The following is an 18,024-nucleotide window of genomic DNA, read 5'->3' on the forward strand; positions in this document are numbered from 1 at the left end:
AAACAAAAAAAACAAGACTTTAATGTAACTTTAACCACTTGCTGACCGCCCTATAGCACATTTATTTGCACTTCTATTGGACAAGAGTACATGCCAGTGGCGCCTTGCTCCTGCTGTCAATCTACACAGCAGGAGCTTATCAGCGGTCCCGCAGACCCGATGCCTGCCAGCACCCACTGATTGTTCTGTACACAGGCAGAATGACGATATGCCTATGTAAACAAGGCACATCGGTGTTCTGTCAGTACAGAAGGCATGGATCCTGTGTTTCTGTAAAGCAGGAACACCAATCCATGCATTTTCTCTAGTTAAAGCACCTCCCCCACTACACTGATACACCAGCTAGGCACACCGTTAACCCTTTGATTGCCCCTGGTGTTAACCCCTTTCCAAGTCAGTGTCATTAGTGCAGTGACAGTGCATATTTTTTAACACTGACCACTGGTCCCCAAAAGAGTGTCAAAAGTGTCAGTGAGGTGTCCGATTTGTCAGCCGCAATATGGCAGTCCTGCTATAAGTTGCTAATCGCCACCATTGCTAGTAAAAAAATAAATTAATAAAAATTCCATAAACATACACCATAGTTTGTAGAGGCTATAACCATTTGTGCAAACCAATCAATATGTGCTTATTGGGATTTGTAGCACAATACATATCAGCCTAAATTGATGAAGAAATTTGATTTTTTAATTTTTTTTATTGGATATGTTTTAAAACAGAAAATAAAAAATATTGCATTTTTTTTTTCAAAATTGTTGGTCGTTTTTTGTTTATAGCGCAAAAAATTAAAAACATAAAGGCGATCAATTACCACCAAAAAAGCTCTATTTTTGGGAAAAAAGGACATACATTTTATTTGGGTACAGTATCACACAACCGTGCAATTCTCAGTTAAAGTAACGCAGTGCCGTATCTCAAAAATGGCCTGGTTATAAAGGGGAGGTAAATCTTCCGGAGCTGAAGTGGGTAATAGTAGCAGCTTTATTACATAAAAAGATACATTTTTTGGGTGAAGTGTAAAATTAATATTTTTGATTTAATATGCCCATGAGGGCAAATGAGGTCAGTGATGTCTTTGGTATTCCTGCTCAGTAAGTGCAGCCAATGCTGAAGTAAATGCATGGAGACAAGAAGTGGGGCTGGAGAAAATCAGCAGCGCTGAGATACAAAAAAAAGATGAAAATGGTAAAAAATATATCTTTTTTTAATTTTATGATATACAGCACTATAGCAAATGACAGTAAATTGCATACAATCAGGGTTTACATCTACTGTTACTTATGTTTCTTATATTAGGTTTTTGCATTGGTGCAAGTTTGAAAAATCAGTTTGTTTCACAACTGTGTATAACAAGCAAAAAAAGTATCCAACAAAATAAAATAAATGTGTGCGCTGGGACGTTTCGGTTCTTGTCTTCGGCGAGCATGCATCAACAATTAGAGAGGCATCCATCAGTTTTATTATTGAAGTGTCCAGTGGCAGTGAAAAGACTCTGCTGAAAGAAATGGCAGTGCAGTTGTCACTCTTGGTCACGTTATTGTGATAAATGAAAGGTTAGCCGAGACATGGCCCTAGCAACCAGATTTCCTCTACAAGCTAGAGGCGGTACCTCACACTGCTATCGGTGCTGTGGCCAGTGATGCACCTGCTGGCTTTCAGAGTGCATCTCATGTGCTGGATGTGTGAGCAAGGACTCTCACTCAGCCTCTGATGCTTTTTTTTCTCTCTTTCTCTTTCTTTTTTTTTTTTTCTTGTTGTACTCAATCTGGCAAGTGGAGGGGCTGCTTTCAACAGAGGTGGGCTGTGGCTATTGCAGTGTGTGCTGCATTCAGAAAACCAGGCAGAAGGAACAGCGATATGTGAAGTTCTCAGCTCTGAAAACACCAGGACATCTACTACGCTTGGTTCTTAATGTTTTTCCTCTTTCTTTTTTCTGAAGTGGGAATCTGACTCCCTTGTTTTTTTTTTTTTTTTTTATATCACAGACACACTGTATAAATAGTGCCTCAGTAGGAAGTGATAGATAGAAATAGCAGGAGGAGTTCTAAAAAATGCATTTGATGCTGCCAGGAGAGCACGGTGGAATTTAGAGGAACAGATACCATTGCAGACTAGCAACATGCCTGATTGCACTTGAGTCAAATCACTGTGAAGCCGCCTCGTATTGTAACATGCCATGCTATGGATGAATGGAGAATATAGGAATGTAGCAATGGAAATACGAGGGAAAAACCTACTCTAGAAGCATTGGTATGTAATTTTCTTTGTTTTGAGAAGAAACCGGTGACAGGTATGTATGCATTCCTTCCCTTTCCCCAAGATCCCCATTGTGTGAACTTGTATTTTCCACTTGTACGGCACAATCCTTCTTCCTTGCATGCAACCGGCCATTCCTATCAGGGGTCTGCAGCCACTGCATGCTTGTTGGAAAGCTGCTCGGACCGTCACTCCAAAGTGCTAACCCATACGGCATGCGTGCATGATATTGTACTCCCATGTTATCATTCAAAGTTCAAAACCTAAGGGATGCAACAATGATTGATGGCAAATGTATCTGCATATGAGGAATGGGTACAGCTCCAACACACATCTCCATCCTTACTTCCTTTTGGGAAGCATAGAGTTAAAATTTGACTTTTTTTTTTACAAAACACTTACTGCAGGGTTTCAGTGACCCCATACAGTGCCGAGTGACTCTTTCGGTAACCGTTTTAACCCTTGCACTCCCAGACTCTAAAGAACACTGTGATTCAGGAGAGTGCAGGAGGGAGCTGTGTTCAGTGATAATATTCTGCACACTATCTCTAGTACACACACGCAAGGCTGTTGCCTATGGCTGTGCATCATGACAAGCAGGCAACGTTTGGTGGTGCTGCTGCTGTTGATGTGAAATAGTTTTTTTTTTTTTTTTCTAGTTCACCCAAGGATTAATATTAAATTGAGATTTACAGATGCTTATGCATTTCTGCTTCTTGATTAATCTTTCAAGATGAACACCCCGCAGTTTATCTGAAAATATCAGCTGCGGCATACCGTAGATTATTATCCCGAACAATTGCCATTCAGATTAAACGGTGATTTGGGCCGAGCATGATAAGAAAACTGGAAACAATTAGCACTTTGAAGTGGAAGCAAGCTGGGGCTACAGCACTGCACAGTCTAATTAAAGGGACAGAAGTCACATCTTTACAATCACCGACAAGGACAGGAATAGATTAGAAGTGTGAACGGATGTGCATAATGCTTAAATCGTTTTGCGATCCCTAACCTGTGATTTATCTAGTGAAACTTAATACAGAAAAGCAGCATCTTAAGAATTAGTTTTTAGCTATGGCAGGCAGTGGGTTAATTTAATCTTGGCCGGCAGCAAGATGCTAATGCTAATCATATGTTTGGTTGCACAAAAATCTAAACACCTGAGTCCACTGCTGGATGTGACCATTATTTAAAGTGGGATTCCTGGCTGGCTGAATGCAGTGCTGTCATGCCATTGGTCTGCTTAAAAATTAATGTGCTTCTTTGACTTCTTTTGATCTGAAAATCCAATCTTCCCATGCTCATCTGTATTCAGTTAGCCAAGAATACAGATTGGATTTGCCTGATGTAATATGACTCGCAGGCGTTAATGTGTCTGTGCCATCCCTTCTCTCTGAGTTAACCCATCAGAAAAAAAGGGAATTCCAGCAATCTTCCAGAACATGAGAAGTGATTGCTGCTCTATTTGGTTACATGCAGCTTAGCTTAGCTTACATAAACAATGTAGCAATTTATGTAAGAAGCTAGGGGAGATCGGATTCTACTATCACAACCTCAATATTTTGCTTATTTTCATTGGTTCAGTGGTAGGCAAAACAGTCCCCATCCAGCAAAACCCAACTTTGTCTCAATTCGCAATAAATGCTTCGCCATTACAAGAATGACAGGTGCTCTTAAGGGTTAAGCTGATACATTTAAAAGAGAACCTGCAATGAAAAAAAATTGGGGGTTGCTACTGCTGACCCCAGCTTTGTTGCCTGGATTTTATATTGACCCACTGGTTTCAGTTATTAACTTGGAGGAAGTATGCAGACTGGTTCTGACTTTATTCATGCTTACCTGATCTGCACACTAGTTCCAGAGGACCCATGCAATAGCCAGACACCTAGCACTTTTAAAAGGCGTTCAGCCATGGCAGCCCCGGTATTTTTATTGGGTATGGGTAGAAGTCACATACCATCCATAGACATGGCGTAAACCAAATTTGAGGTTCTCCATACCGTAGTTCATCCTTATTCCATGCAATCGTTATTTCATGTTGAATTTGAGTTGCAAAGGTACAAAAGCGATCCCATAGCATTATCTATTTTTCATAAAGTGAGTATAGTAAATCATTTTTGAACAGGTAATCATGGATCACTCTGCTTTTAGTAGACCTGACAGTCTCGTAAGTGGATATATGCCTCTGACAACATGAATAAAAAAAGAATTTCTTCAAAGTTTATATCCCACCTTACTGACCAACTAATTCTATATTCTCAATTGACCAACAACATCTCATTGACAGGAATATTGAGTGCTTAATATCAACAAACCACTCAGTGTTGTCAATACGACTGAGTAAGACTGAGTCACATTCTGTTAAGAGACTTTCGAAATCTTAGAGTCTAGACTACAAGCATACATTATTCTTAAACCATAGACATAGAATCAGATATTGCTGTAAGAGTAAACGTGAAAAAGCAATCAATGAGTACTGTGAAATATTAGTAGTATTTCCAATAGTGAATACGCTTGAGTTAAACAAATGTACCTGTAGAAAAACAGAAACAGATGAAATTTACCATAGTACAGATGACTAATTGTCAATATTAGGTTACACATTATACTTCATCAGCCCTAGATTTTTATCATGGAGCCTATAGGCACACAGATTTTGGTGCCATATATAAAACTACTCTGCTTGAGTCAGCCCTTGTACACAATATGCTTCTTTGTGTTCCTGGTCCTAGCCTGACTTAGAATATTATGATACCATGTAGATAATTATTATTTGACTATTCCTGCTGATGATAAATATTAAATGGCCAATATTTATATAGCAAAAAATGCCTCTTTTCCTCTAAATGCCTATAGACACGGTGCCTAATGGTAAATTCCTCCCTGTGTTTCCTGCACATGAATATTCTATGGGAATACTTTGCATTCAGTTCTTACACACATATGATCTCTTTGACACCCAGTGTAAATAACGTGTAATAAGTCTCACATTCACACAGGTGCTTGATGAACTATTTAAAGCAGTAATAAACCAAAAAACAAAAATGTAATATATTACCAATCCCTAGATCAGAGTTTCTCAACCAAGGTTCCATGAAAACCCCAGGGTTCCTCCAGAGGTTCCTAGGGGTTCCTTGAACAATAAGCAGTTTCTGCCTCTAAGATAAGTTCCCACTCACACCTTTGATCTTTTTAGCTATCTGTAAGGGGAATTTTCATCCCAATGTCTACAAGTGTAAAGAGCATTCTTCCCACTGACCATCACACTATTGTATCATTAGTTGTAGAATTAGTAATTTTTAGCAGGGGTTCTCAAGACCAGAAAGTTGTTTCAAGGGTTACACTGTGTTGAAAATGTTGATAAATGATGCCTTATATGATAATGGCTGCATTTGTTTTCTTTGTTAGGCATTTTTTCTATTATTTCACCTGGTGATCTGGTCAGTACCAAACTTCTTATCTTAAGTAGGGATAGGCCGAATGACCCCCTATTCAGTTCGCACCAGAACTTTCGAACATCGGGAAAGTTTGGAACCGAATAATGAACCTCATTGAAGTCTATGGGACCTGAACGTGAAAAATCAAAAGTGCCCATTGTAAAGGCTTATATGCAAGTAATTGGGCATACAATGAATATGGGGTCTGGGTACTGCCCTGGGGGACATGTATCAATGAAAAAAAGTCTGTAACAAACTTTATTTTTAAATGAGCAGTGATGTATTGATGCTTAAAGTGAAAGTATAAAACAGAAAAATTCCTTTCAATATAGTGCCTGGGGGGTCGCCTTAGTCCACTCGAAAAGTGGCACATCTGCACTGTGTATAGAAGCTGCTGCAGCAATGATTGCATTTATAAAGTCCAAAAAATGACATTTTCGCTGCAAGCTTTCTTTATTTTGTAAGCAACGGCTTGGGGAGCCAGTCTGTATGATGAGACCACGATGTAGTGCACTGGGAACATAATTAGAGTTTTTTTGGTAAATTCTGGTGTCTCTTCCACAGATTTTGGATTTCTACTTCTGTAACGAGTGCGGAACAATTGTTATTTGGGTCGGTGGCGCCTTCACACCGTAACCCTATAGAGGTACTCTTGATGAAAGCAAGAATTTGCCTTGCTGTCACAAATTACAATGATATGCACCTGTCAAACAGGTGCAGAAAGATTGTTCTTTGGGTGTCGGTGGTGCCTTCACACCGAACCCCATAGAGGTACTCTTGATGAAAGCAAGAATTGGCCTTGCTGTCAAAAATTGCAATGATATGCACCTGTCAAACAGGTGCGGAAAAATTGTTTGACAGTACATGCCTAGCATCTAAATGCAAGCTTTTCAAAGCTGCTGGCTCTACAACTTCTTCCTTTCCGCCTGGTGGATTCTGCCCCCTTCCGTGAGTTTGCAGAATGTGCTGTACCACAATGACAGTTTCCCAGTCCCAGTCTTTACATTAGTATGAATGTAGGGATAGTTCAGTCAGTGTGAGTGTAGTGATTGTTTAACACAGTATATTTTATTGTGTTACTGCAAGTTTAACTCCATATAGTTCTGTGCATTACTGCAAGTTTAACGCCATATAGTTCAGTGCGTTACTGCAAGTTTAATGCTGTAAATTTTATTATGTTACTGCAAGTTTAATGCCATATAGTTCTGTGCATTACTGCAAGTTTAACGCCATATAGTTCTGTGCGTTACTGCAAGTTACTGTGCGTTTGATGCAGTATATTGCAGTACATTGGGCCTTGGGAGGAAAGGAATTCATCCTCTTCGTCCCGCTGCTCTGCCTCGAGTATCCTGTCCATAATGCCACGCAGAGTCTGCTCCAGCAGGAACACAACAGGGATTGTGTTACTGATGCATGCATTGTCACGGCTCACCATCCCTGTGGCCTCCTCAAATGGTGACAGTACAGTGCATGCATCCTTTATGAGCAGCCATTGGCATGGGAAAAAAAAGCCAAGCCAGCCTGAGTCGAATTCCACCTGTGGGCATGTGGGCATGTCACAAATCAGGCTGTTTACTGGCAGGTGGAATTCCCGCTGAATTTCAGCCAACCGAGCACTGGCTGTGTATGATCGCCTAAAATAGCTAAAGACTCTCCTGGCCTGCTTTAGTAGATCTGTAGATCCAACCCTGGGTACCTATTTAGGAAATGCTGTACCACCAAATTGAGGACATGTGCCAGGCATGGTACATGAGTCAACTCTCCCTGTTTAAGGGCAGACAGGAGGTTTGTGCCATTATCACACACCACCATTCCTGGCCCCAGTTGGCATGACGTGGACCACCTCTGGGCCTGTCCCTGCGGAGCTGCAAGAATCTCTGCTCCGGTGTGATTTCTGTCCCCTAGACACACCAGCTGAAGCACTGCATGGCACCTTTTAGCCTGACTCATTGAATAGCCCTTTGAACACATAGGGGGTATTTGAGGTTCATAGGACAATTCAGAAGAGGAGGGCATGGAGGAGGAGGAGGGGGTAGAGCTGACAAATCTTGCATCATCTCCAGCTGTATGGAGATATGGGGTCACAACAAGCTGCAGCACTGATCCCTGTTCTGCATCCTTCCGAGTTGCAAACAGTTACTCAGTGTGCTGTGAATGAAATATATCTTCCCTGCCCTTACATGAAAAGAAATAGTGACTGGGAACCTGCCATTGTGGTACAGCACATTCTGCAAATTCACAGAAGGGGCAGAATCCACCAGGCAGAAAGGCAGAAGTTGTAGAGCCAGCAGCATTGACAAGCTTGCATTTAGACTCTGGGCATGTATTGTGAAACAATTTTTCCGCACCCGTTTGACAGGTGCATATCATTGCAATTTTTGACAGCAAGGCCAATTCTTGCTTTCCTCAAGAGTACCTCTATAGGGTTACGGTGTGAAGGCTCCACCGACACCCAAAGAACAATCTTTCCGCACCTGTTTGACTATACAGCGTTAAACTTGCAGTAACGCACAGAACTATATGGCGTTAAACTTACAGTAACACAATGAAATATAAAGCGTTAAACGTGCAGTAAGGCACAGAACTATATGGCGTTAAACTTGCAGTAATGCATAGAACTATATGGTGTTAAACTTGCAGTAACATAAGAAAATATACTGTGTTAAACGGTCACTACACTCACACCGACTGAACTATCCCTACATTCACACTAAAAGATGAATGGTCGCTCTACACTCACACTGATCTATCCCTAGATGCACATTAAACTGATATTCTACATTGACAATAGAATCAGAATAGAACTCTATAGCACACTAACTGTCTAATACCACTGAACAGAGCCCTGTTCTATCTCTCTCTACGCCGCTATCACACTACAAATGGCTGTGTTGGCGAGAATAAGAGCAATGAGCCATGATTGGATACAGTCATCATGACAGAGTCCAGTCATGGCTCTGACAGTGCTCTGTGCCTTGATTGGGCAAAGCTTTCATTGCTTCAGCCAATCAGAGCTTTCAATGCACTGTGCGGAGACGCAGTGCATTGTGGTCATTCAGTGGGCTTCATGATCGCGCTGAACCGTTTGCACCTTCTTAATCTTAAGGTATCTACATGCTGAATGAAATGGTAAAGCAGACAGCTTTGGACAGCAGTATTGTTAGTCTGGGGAGAGGGAAGTGTTAGACTAGCAGATTCAGATGGACTCAATTAATAAATTGAAGCTGAACTCCAGCTAACACATTATACAGGAAATAATACAGGAAAAGCTGACCATTGTAAGCACCTCTGTCAGTGGTAAATGGTTTGTCTCAACCCTCTATCTGCTACTTTGTCTGGACAGCTTTGTCTGTTAAAGGAAGTTAAACATTTACTGTCTGGATCACCAGGTGAAAATAAAGGAAACAGCCTAAAAAGAACATCTAATAATTAATAAACTGTAATTTAATACATTTCTGTTTTTGGGTTTACTATATATTTAAGTTTATAGTGTGAGTTGGTCTGCAGTACATCTTCATTTTGGTAGCCTCAAAGCTGACCAATCATGTGACAATTTGATAGATTCAAACTTTTGATTCCATTTTTTTTTTTTTTGTCAAGATGCCAAAGCAAATTAAGAAATAAAATGGTGTTTTTAGCAAACTGCAAGGAGATGGGAACTAAATTTCTGAGGTAGTGCCAGTTGCTTTTGACAAAACTGCCATCAATTCCATTTTAACATGATCCTTCAATTGAAACTGTTCATGTATTGGCCAAGCTATGACAACACAGTTGGCTGATTTCTGGTGGTCAATCAAATTCTTGGGTGGTAAATTGCTTGGTTCTGTTGATTATTTGCAATTTTATTTGTGGATCAAAAGTGGCTGATATTGACTGAAAATTGTCATGTGTAACGAGCTTAAGGCAGGCCTCCCATTTAACATGCAGATGACATTGAGTATTTATATCTATGCTTTATCTAGTCACAATACCGCTCTCCCAAAAGCTTCGACATATCTTTTTTTGTAGACGCACTTGTCTTTATTAAATCAAACAGTATTGTACTTCTAAATCTAGTGACACATGCTGTTTGTCTTGTCTTACAGTAGTTGAGTTGTACACAATATTGATTGCCTCATTGTCTGTGGGGAAAGTTACTTTGGCTTTTTCAGTGGCTGAGTTCAGGCGTTTCTTCTTCAAATGTGATATGACGGTGGATTCATCTAGATGGCAGCCCAGCAAACACTTGATATACGTGTACTAGAAATAGAAGTCAGATTGCCAGTCTGTTATTTTGGACTGGTATAAAAAAAATAAGTTAAAAGGAATACAGCCCTCTTGCAATGAACCGTGATAACAGAAGTCCCAAACCTTTAATTAAAAAGAAACCGTCACCTTGCCTATTCGGGGCAGAGTGACAGTGTCTATTCAAAACCCCTGACCCCAACCCATTGCTTCTCACCTTGACAGCACTCCTCCCTGGTTGCTTCTGCTAGCTTAACTGACAAATATACCAACTGGGACAGAGCAAGGTGAATATCCTGGCAAGATCAGTATCCATGAGTCAAGGTCGGGGGCATCCTTTGTAAAGCCTCATGAGGCCTTTGATCAAGGGGAGGAAAAAGCAGCTTAAAAACACACCTAAAGTCATGCTTTGAAAAAGTGTTTAGATGCGTCAATTGTTTGGCTGTTTAGTCATTCCATTGTCCTGAATGATAATTTATTCTGGCTATTGGAATGAATAAACGCTCAAGCGCTAAACGCACCTAAATGCTTTAGCAAAGCATGACTTTAGGCATGTTTTCTAAGCTGCTTTTTTCTCCCCTCGCTCAAAGGCATCTAGGGGAGGAAAAAAAATGTCATGTGTGCACGAGGCCTTACAAAGGTGACCCCCACCTCGACTTTTAGACATGTCTGCACTCGTTTAGGTGCATTCAGCATTTTTCTCCCCAAACGCTCCTCTCCTGATCAGCAGATCATGGGTGCAATGTCAGGCTCCTGCAGACTCTCAACAAAGCTGCCTGCTTATACCTTCTGTATAGGCAGAAGGTTACTGGAGAGCAGGAAGATCGATGAGCATGTAGTTCTTCACAGTTTATGAAGAACTACAAGCTGTCTGCCACAGTGGCAGACGGTAGTTGGAGTTCATTCATTCACAGATGACTGTGGATAAATGATGCGGCTATGTATGGGCGAATCCCTGCATGGTCACATTGTGAGGCAGAAAATCCCTTGCCCGCTGTCACAGCGGGGCATCTGGGGGCACAGGCAGGTGCTCTTTGGTAAGATGTTACGGTGTAACATGTAACATCTTACCAAAGGTGAACTTCTCCTTTAAACAACTTATCCTTTAAACATGCTCCCTTCCCCTTCCTAACACCTATGCTGATCAAGCTATATAAGAAAGATGTTTTAGCCACATATTTTCAGCCCACTCTGGTTTGGTCATGTGATCCCCTGTGTCAGCCTGCGACATCTGCAGGGGGACAGGAGAGGAGCTTGACAACAGCTGCAAAGTGGTAACATCACCCATAGTCTCCTATGGCCCATCCACTGTTGGTGCTCCTTCCTCTCCCCTGCATCCACTGCTGGCTGACACAGGGGAGCTGGATCATGTGACTGGACTGGAGCTGGCTGGGAATAAGCAAGTATATACATCTTACATCTACAGCTTAGTCAGTTTAGGTGTTTGGAGAGGGGAAAGAACATTTTTAAGAGTAGTTAGCTTTCGCCTGAAATGCTACTTTAACCCTTGCAGTGTGAGGAGGCCTCGCTATAATTGCATTTATTGCCAGTGCCCAGAGTTGCACTTTAAGGGAAGTATAAAATGCAGAAGATGCTGTGAACAACATCAAAGGAAGCAGAGAGCTGTATAAAGCTCAAAAGCCACATGCTAGGAACCCAAGTAGTTTGGGATCTTTTATCCAGAATAATTTAAGCGTAATCTTTTCAACATAATGTCATTAATGAGAAATATTTCTAGATATCTATTTCACTGTGCCTTAAATATCAAACATTCTTTTAAATTACTGATTTATGAATTCTGGTCTGGGTTTTTATATTTATTTTACTGCTTACAATGACTTAAGAGAGTGGCACTCGGTGAAGTAATACATGTGTATTGCATGGAATTATTAATAAGAAGCAGCAGACACATCCAGATCCGGATGTCTGGATTAAAGATCCCTATGGACAAGCAAAATAGATCACTGTCATGGTAGCAGTGCATTACACGTCCTCCATCTATTATCTCATTGGACAAAGGCTGATCATTATTCCATTGTTTTCTGTATGTCCCCTAAATCAATTGTGTTTAAAGCTCCATTGGGGTAGAGATTTGTGCTTAACGCTGCTATCATTTGACTTTCAGGTGGACAGTTTTGGATAGAATTACACATGTATGTATATAACTCTCCTCTTGCCTTAGTTTTGCTCTGATGAAATAAAATATATTGATTGGGTATTTGTTACACAGAGCACATTTATATTTGTATGTACATGTGTATTTTTTTCTCCAGGTTTTATTTTGAACATGTGTTGTGGGACTGAAGGGCTATTTGTAAAGCTCAGGCTCCTTGAATTCTGTTAATGTTTCTCACTACCCCTTACTCCTGTATCTAAAACTTTTTTAGTGAACCATGTGCAAACAAAAATTCTGTTTTTTAATTCTTGCATATGACTAGGTATTATTTGTGAAGTGAATTTTCACTTAGCTTCATCTCATTCACTAAGCTAAGAAAAAGTTCACTTTGTACAAACCAACATGCTCTACTCCTTTAGAGATGCAACCCTATTGTACTGGACACTCAAAATGTTGGTTCTTGGAGAAAATAAACATGCATTGCTTAAACCAGAACTCTCACAGATTACAAATTATAGGGTTGTCTGCCCTTCGCTACAAAATGAATACACTTAAAAGCAGTAAAGTCTAACCAGTTATAATGCCTGTGATTAATATTGGTACATTGAGGTCCTCTTATAGTAGATCTACAGTTGTGCTCAAAAGTTTGCATACCCTGGCAGAAATTGTGAAATTTTGGCATTAATATTGACTACAGGCTGTTCTCCAAAAATTTGGTTGCTTTTAAGGTGCACAATTCAACGTTACTTGAACAAAACATGCCATTTTAACCACTTCCCTACCCGCCGATAGTAATATGACGCCCGCAGGAGGGATCTCCCATCCTGGGCGGGCGTCATATGACGTCCTGGGCTTCCCGGTCATCTAGGGGTGATGTCCGCCGGGCACCCGCGATTGCCCGTTAACTGAGCAGGACCGTGGATCTGTGTGTGTAAACACACAGATCCACGTCCTTTCAGGTGAGAGGAGACCGATGTGTGTCCCCAGTACAGAGGAACACCGATCGGTCTCCTCCCCTTGTGAGTCCTCTCCCCCTAAAGTTAGAATCACTCCCTAGGAAACATAATTAACCCCTCAATCACCCCCTAGTGTTAACCTCTTCCCTGCCAGTCACATTTATACAGTAATCAGTGCAATTTTATAGCACTGATCGCTGAATAAATGTGAATGGTCCCAACAATGTGTCAAAAGTGTCTGATATGTCTGTTGCAATGTCACAGTCACAAAAAAAAAAAATGCAGATCACCGTCATTGCTAGTAAAAAAAAAAAGATGCCATAAATCTATCCCGTATTTTGTAGACGCTATAACTTTTGCGCAAACCAATCAATATATGCTTATTGCGTTTTTTTTTTTTTTTTTTTACCAAAAATATGTAGAAGAATACATATCGGCCTAAACTAAGGAAAAAATGTGGTTTTTTTTTTTTTTAATTGGGATGTATATTATAGCAAAAAGTAAAAAATATTGTGTTTTTTTTTCAAAATTGTCGCTCTTCTTTTGTTTATAGCGCAAACAATAAAAACCACAGAGGTGATCAAATACCACTAAAAGAAAGCTCTATTTGTGGGAAAAAAAGGACATCAATTTTGTTTGGGTACAACATCGCACGACTGCACAATTGTCATTCAAAGTGCTAGAGCGCTGAAAACTAAAAATTGGTCTGGGCAGGAAGGGGGTGAAAATGCCCTGTATTGAAGTGGTTAACCTGTGTGTGCCACCTTCTGTGTCTGTACCAAGGCCAAACATTCCAGGGTATGTAAACTTTTGATCAGGGCCATTTGGGTGATTTCTGTTATCATTATGTTTTAAAAAGAATCCAAAAAAAACTATGTGATACTAATTGGCTTCATTCATTTGCTATCTTTAAAAAAAAGACAGTTTTTTGGCATGATCAGTCATATTTTCAATATTAATGCCAAAATTTCACAATTTCTGCAGGGTATGCAAGCTTTTGAGCACAACTGATGTTTTTAAAGTATATATGACACCATTAATTACTAAATTTCTTCTGTTGTACATTGTAGATATTCATGCAACAACTTAAGCTTCCACACGAGCAGGAATGCTTCTACCCATTTTGGTGCTGTAAGCTGGACACCCACTGTACCCCCCCCCCCCCCATAGTTTTAACAAATATAATTACACCAGCATTTAATATACTAAGTATTATATTATATTATATTAAGTATTAATATATAATATACTATATTAATATACATATATATATATATATATATATATATATATATATATATATATATATATACACACACTAAAGAATATCCTTATTTTGAAATAGATTCTTAATGTGTTTTACTGCCTCCTTGTAACATCTTTTGTGAACTCTTTTTCCCCCTCACTTCCATTTGTTTGGCACTAGCAGTGCAGTTTAGTTGTGGTCATGTGCACTGCTCTATGCACACTACACATTCCTTTAGTCCATAGTCCACATGGAGGAGGCTGAGAGTAACAGAAGGCACTTTTTAAAATTCAGAATACATACTTAAATACAGTTTTCTTTTTTTTAAACCACTTTAAAGAGGAGGTCCAGCCTCCTTCAGAAAAAATTAAGTCAGCAGCTACAAATACTGTAGCTGCTGACTTTTAATATTAGGACACTTCCCTGTCCAGGGATCCTACTGTGTCTTCACCCTAGCTGATTTTTCCATCAGCTCTCGGGTGCTGCTGCTGCCATTGCTTGCTCGGGAAAATTGTATATAGTGGGGCATTATGCCAAACATGCTGAAAAATCGATTTTGGGTTTGCATACACCAGCGGTCTCCAAACTGTGGCCCTTTGCTTGTTTTTATTCAGCCCACGGGGCACTATTTAATTAACTAATGCCAACAATGGGACATAATTCCCCTCACTGACACCAACGAAGGGACACAATTCCTCTCAATGACACCAATGATGGGGCGCAATTCCTCCCACTCACACCAATGATGGGGCATTGTTTTTTCCACTGCCATTGGGACTTTTTCTACTCCCAATGGCCGCAGTCCGCCCCCCCCCCCTAAAGTCTGAAGGACAGTAAATTGTCCCTTTGTTTACAAAGTTTGGAGACCCCTGGCATACACTTTAAATCATTTCTAAATTCAAAACCAGAAATTTATTATATTGCAGCTTATCAATCCTTAGATTTGGTGGTTGCATCTGTTTTCTTTTGTAGGCTTTCTTCTTTTATTTTCACTTGCTAATCCTGCCAGTAACATACTTCCTGTCTTAGGATGACTACACTCACTCCTCCACTGTATTTATGGAGCAGCAACGTAACTACCCTTAGACAGCAGCATTGTCAACCCATGGGGAAGCTAGTGATGGACTAGTAAATTTAAATTAACGTTCCATAAGTGACCTAACAAATTAAAGCCTAATAACAGCTAACACCATTTAAGAAATTATAGAAACCGCTTTTTTTTTGTGGTTAAAATTTTTAACTCAAATGTTTTTAACTTTTTGTTTGCTGGACAGCTTGGTATTTTAAAAGTATAGTCCATCTTTGTAGAAAATAACTAAATAATAGCACCCCTATTAAGAAAAGAAAATTGTGCTTGTATTAATTTTTTGCATTTAGGCCTGCAGAGGTACAGGTACGGATGTACAGACCTACAGCTTTGGGGCTGGAGGAAGTAATTAATAAACTGCAAGTGTGGTGATATCACTGCACTTGTGCTCTATTAAGATCTACAGATCCCTCTGAAAGGTGGTAGATTGGACTTGTAGTCTTCCATTCACAGTTCCCACAGTAAAGGGATCTTGAGTCAAGTTATCACACACTTTAAACAATAATGTAAGTGTAGTATCCCTAAGCAGCTGACCAGTAATCATCTTGTCTGTGTCTGACTTCAGGAAAGTAAATTCTAATACGATCTGCAATTAAGAATACTTTAATGTATAATGCTGTAAGTATGCAGATATTTGAATTTTTTTTATTTAGAATGCTATTACATAACCCTTAAATTTAGGATTGCGATTTCTCACTCCACTCTAGCATCCCGGTAGCATACTAGGCAACAGCTGGTTTACCTGTGCCCTAAAATGACCTTTTATGGCAACTTGCATTAAAGTTTGAAGAATTGTGAGCTGAGCACCCTATGACACTGCCTGCAAGGAGCAGAGATAGACGAACTGCTGCACAGTACACAGCACAGTTTGCTTCGGGTTGCAAAACTCGATTAAACAAATAACCACTTTTGCCAGAAATCACTCCTGTCAAAAGGACTCAAAGTATTCCCTGGTATGATGAGATTAAGCAAGGTATTTGTCAGCTAAAATTGGAAAGCCTAACATTAATATAAGTGTGTTCGAAATATATAAAAAAAAAAAAAAAACTTTGATGGGAGCATGAGCTTTCCAAATAGACTTCATGTACCTTCTTGATAGCTCTTGAATTATTTTTCATATTTTCATTCACACCATTTCATTGCTTCTGTTTTCCAAAGTCTGGGCTTTTGTGTTTTTGTTTGTCTTCCATACATAGAAATGCCTAAATGATAATCATAGTTAGCCCTAGTAGTCCTACTCCCCATGCTAAACATATTTTAAATAGGTTATACTTACTATATGTACCCACATTCATTTAATGAAGATTTAGTACTATCCCATGTTGCTAGGTGCTTCCTAAACCTAGCTATAAGGGCCAACCAGCACCCTCTCCTATCTTGATGACACTGATCTGACAATAGCTAGGAAGGAGACGGATGCAGCATAGTAGCAGCTTGCCTCAGCACTTTCCATGGACAAGCAACAAGAGAAATGCAGAGGCTGACACCCCCACCCCTGCATTCCTCTTGCCGTTACTTGTCTGCATAAAGTAGCCATGGCTGGAGGAGAGGGGGTGCAGGTTGGACCTCACAGCTAGCGTTAGGAAGCAGCTAGCGGCATGGGACAAAGTACTACATGTATTTTGTTTTATAGTGAAAAGAACAGTCCCTTAATGAGAGATATTCTACTGTGTGGGAACAGGCATTTCAATGTCTGATCTTGTTAAATTGTCACAGTTTATATCAAGTTGGGCAGTTGCATTCCAGTCTAAGGCACATTAAGGCCGGCCATACAGAGTTCAGCAGGAACTGGTCGAGATTCGAACCATTAATGGGCAGACTGAAGGTACCAAGTTGATCAATAGATCAATTTGGGTATAACCAACCTGTCGGATTCACTTGCAATTATCACAAATGGCTGCTATAGCCGCTGGCGATAAGCACTGGCTTCCACCACCCGCCCCCCGCTGGGGGAAGACAATTGCTCAGCAGGAAGGATTTCCCTGTCAGCACTGTCTGGGTTGATGGAGGAATCATGTGAATTTTTTTCCTGCAACACGTGGTTACAGGAAATAAATCTGCACCGTCTATGGCCTGCCTAAGTCAGTGAAGTCAATGTCATTTTAATGTGCTATACTAAAGTGGTATGCAGTGACTTCTTTTTACAACATAATTATCTTTTGTTTGAACTCTTCTTAAATGCCAATATATGTAACTGAGGAATCATTTCATGTTTTTCTACCTTATTTATAGGCCAGATAAAGAATGTTTAAAGTTTTAATCAAACATCATTGCATTATGAAAAAAGATCACTCTTAATGCAAACAGCTTTACTGCCCAAATCCAGCTAAAATATTGCATGTGCCCCCACAGAAGAAATGTATCTTCTCTTTCTGTGCCATCTGACACCTGGACAAATTTCCCTCAGGAGAAAACAGATAGCAACAAAATCCCAGCCAAGACTCCAAGGCTGGGTTCACAATAATGCAAATTGGATGCAGGTTTCTCCACATCCAATTTGCATGTCGGGAGACTGTGACCGGCTCTCAATGGAGCCAGTTCACACAGCTCCGGGATGGCTATGGAGCAAATTGCACAGGAATTCTTTGCGTCTTCTGGTCTGTTTCAGGTCCAAATTTAGCCAAGAATTCAGACCAAAATCAGACCTGAAATGGTGAACAGGGACGCACCTGACCCCTTCTGTGAACTGCTCCGCAGTGTGA

At 40.2% G+C, this 18,024-nt stretch overlaps 1 protein-coding gene across 1 annotated transcript in view; it reads left to right on the plus strand.

Moving 5' to 3' along the window:
• Nucleotides 1–1,599: 1,599 nt before the first annotated feature.
• UNC13C (unc-13 homolog C) overlaps nucleotides 1,600–18,024 on the plus strand; it is an 884,756-nt gene continuing 868,331 nt past the window's right edge. Inside the window, exons 1-2 of the mRNA XM_073618754.1 lie at nucleotides 1,600–2,290; nucleotides 12,043–12,070. The gene's annotated coding sequence lies outside the window, so the exon portion shown is untranslated. The remainder of the gene's footprint in view (nucleotides 2,291–12,042; nucleotides 12,071–18,024) is intronic.

Source organism: Aquarana catesbeiana, linkage group LG03 (assembly GCF_042186555.1).
Source record: "Aquarana catesbeiana isolate 2022-GZ linkage group LG03, ASM4218655v1, whole genome shotgun sequence".
Taxonomy (NCBI): domain Eukaryota; kingdom Metazoa; phylum Chordata; class Amphibia; order Anura; family Ranidae; genus Aquarana; species Aquarana catesbeiana.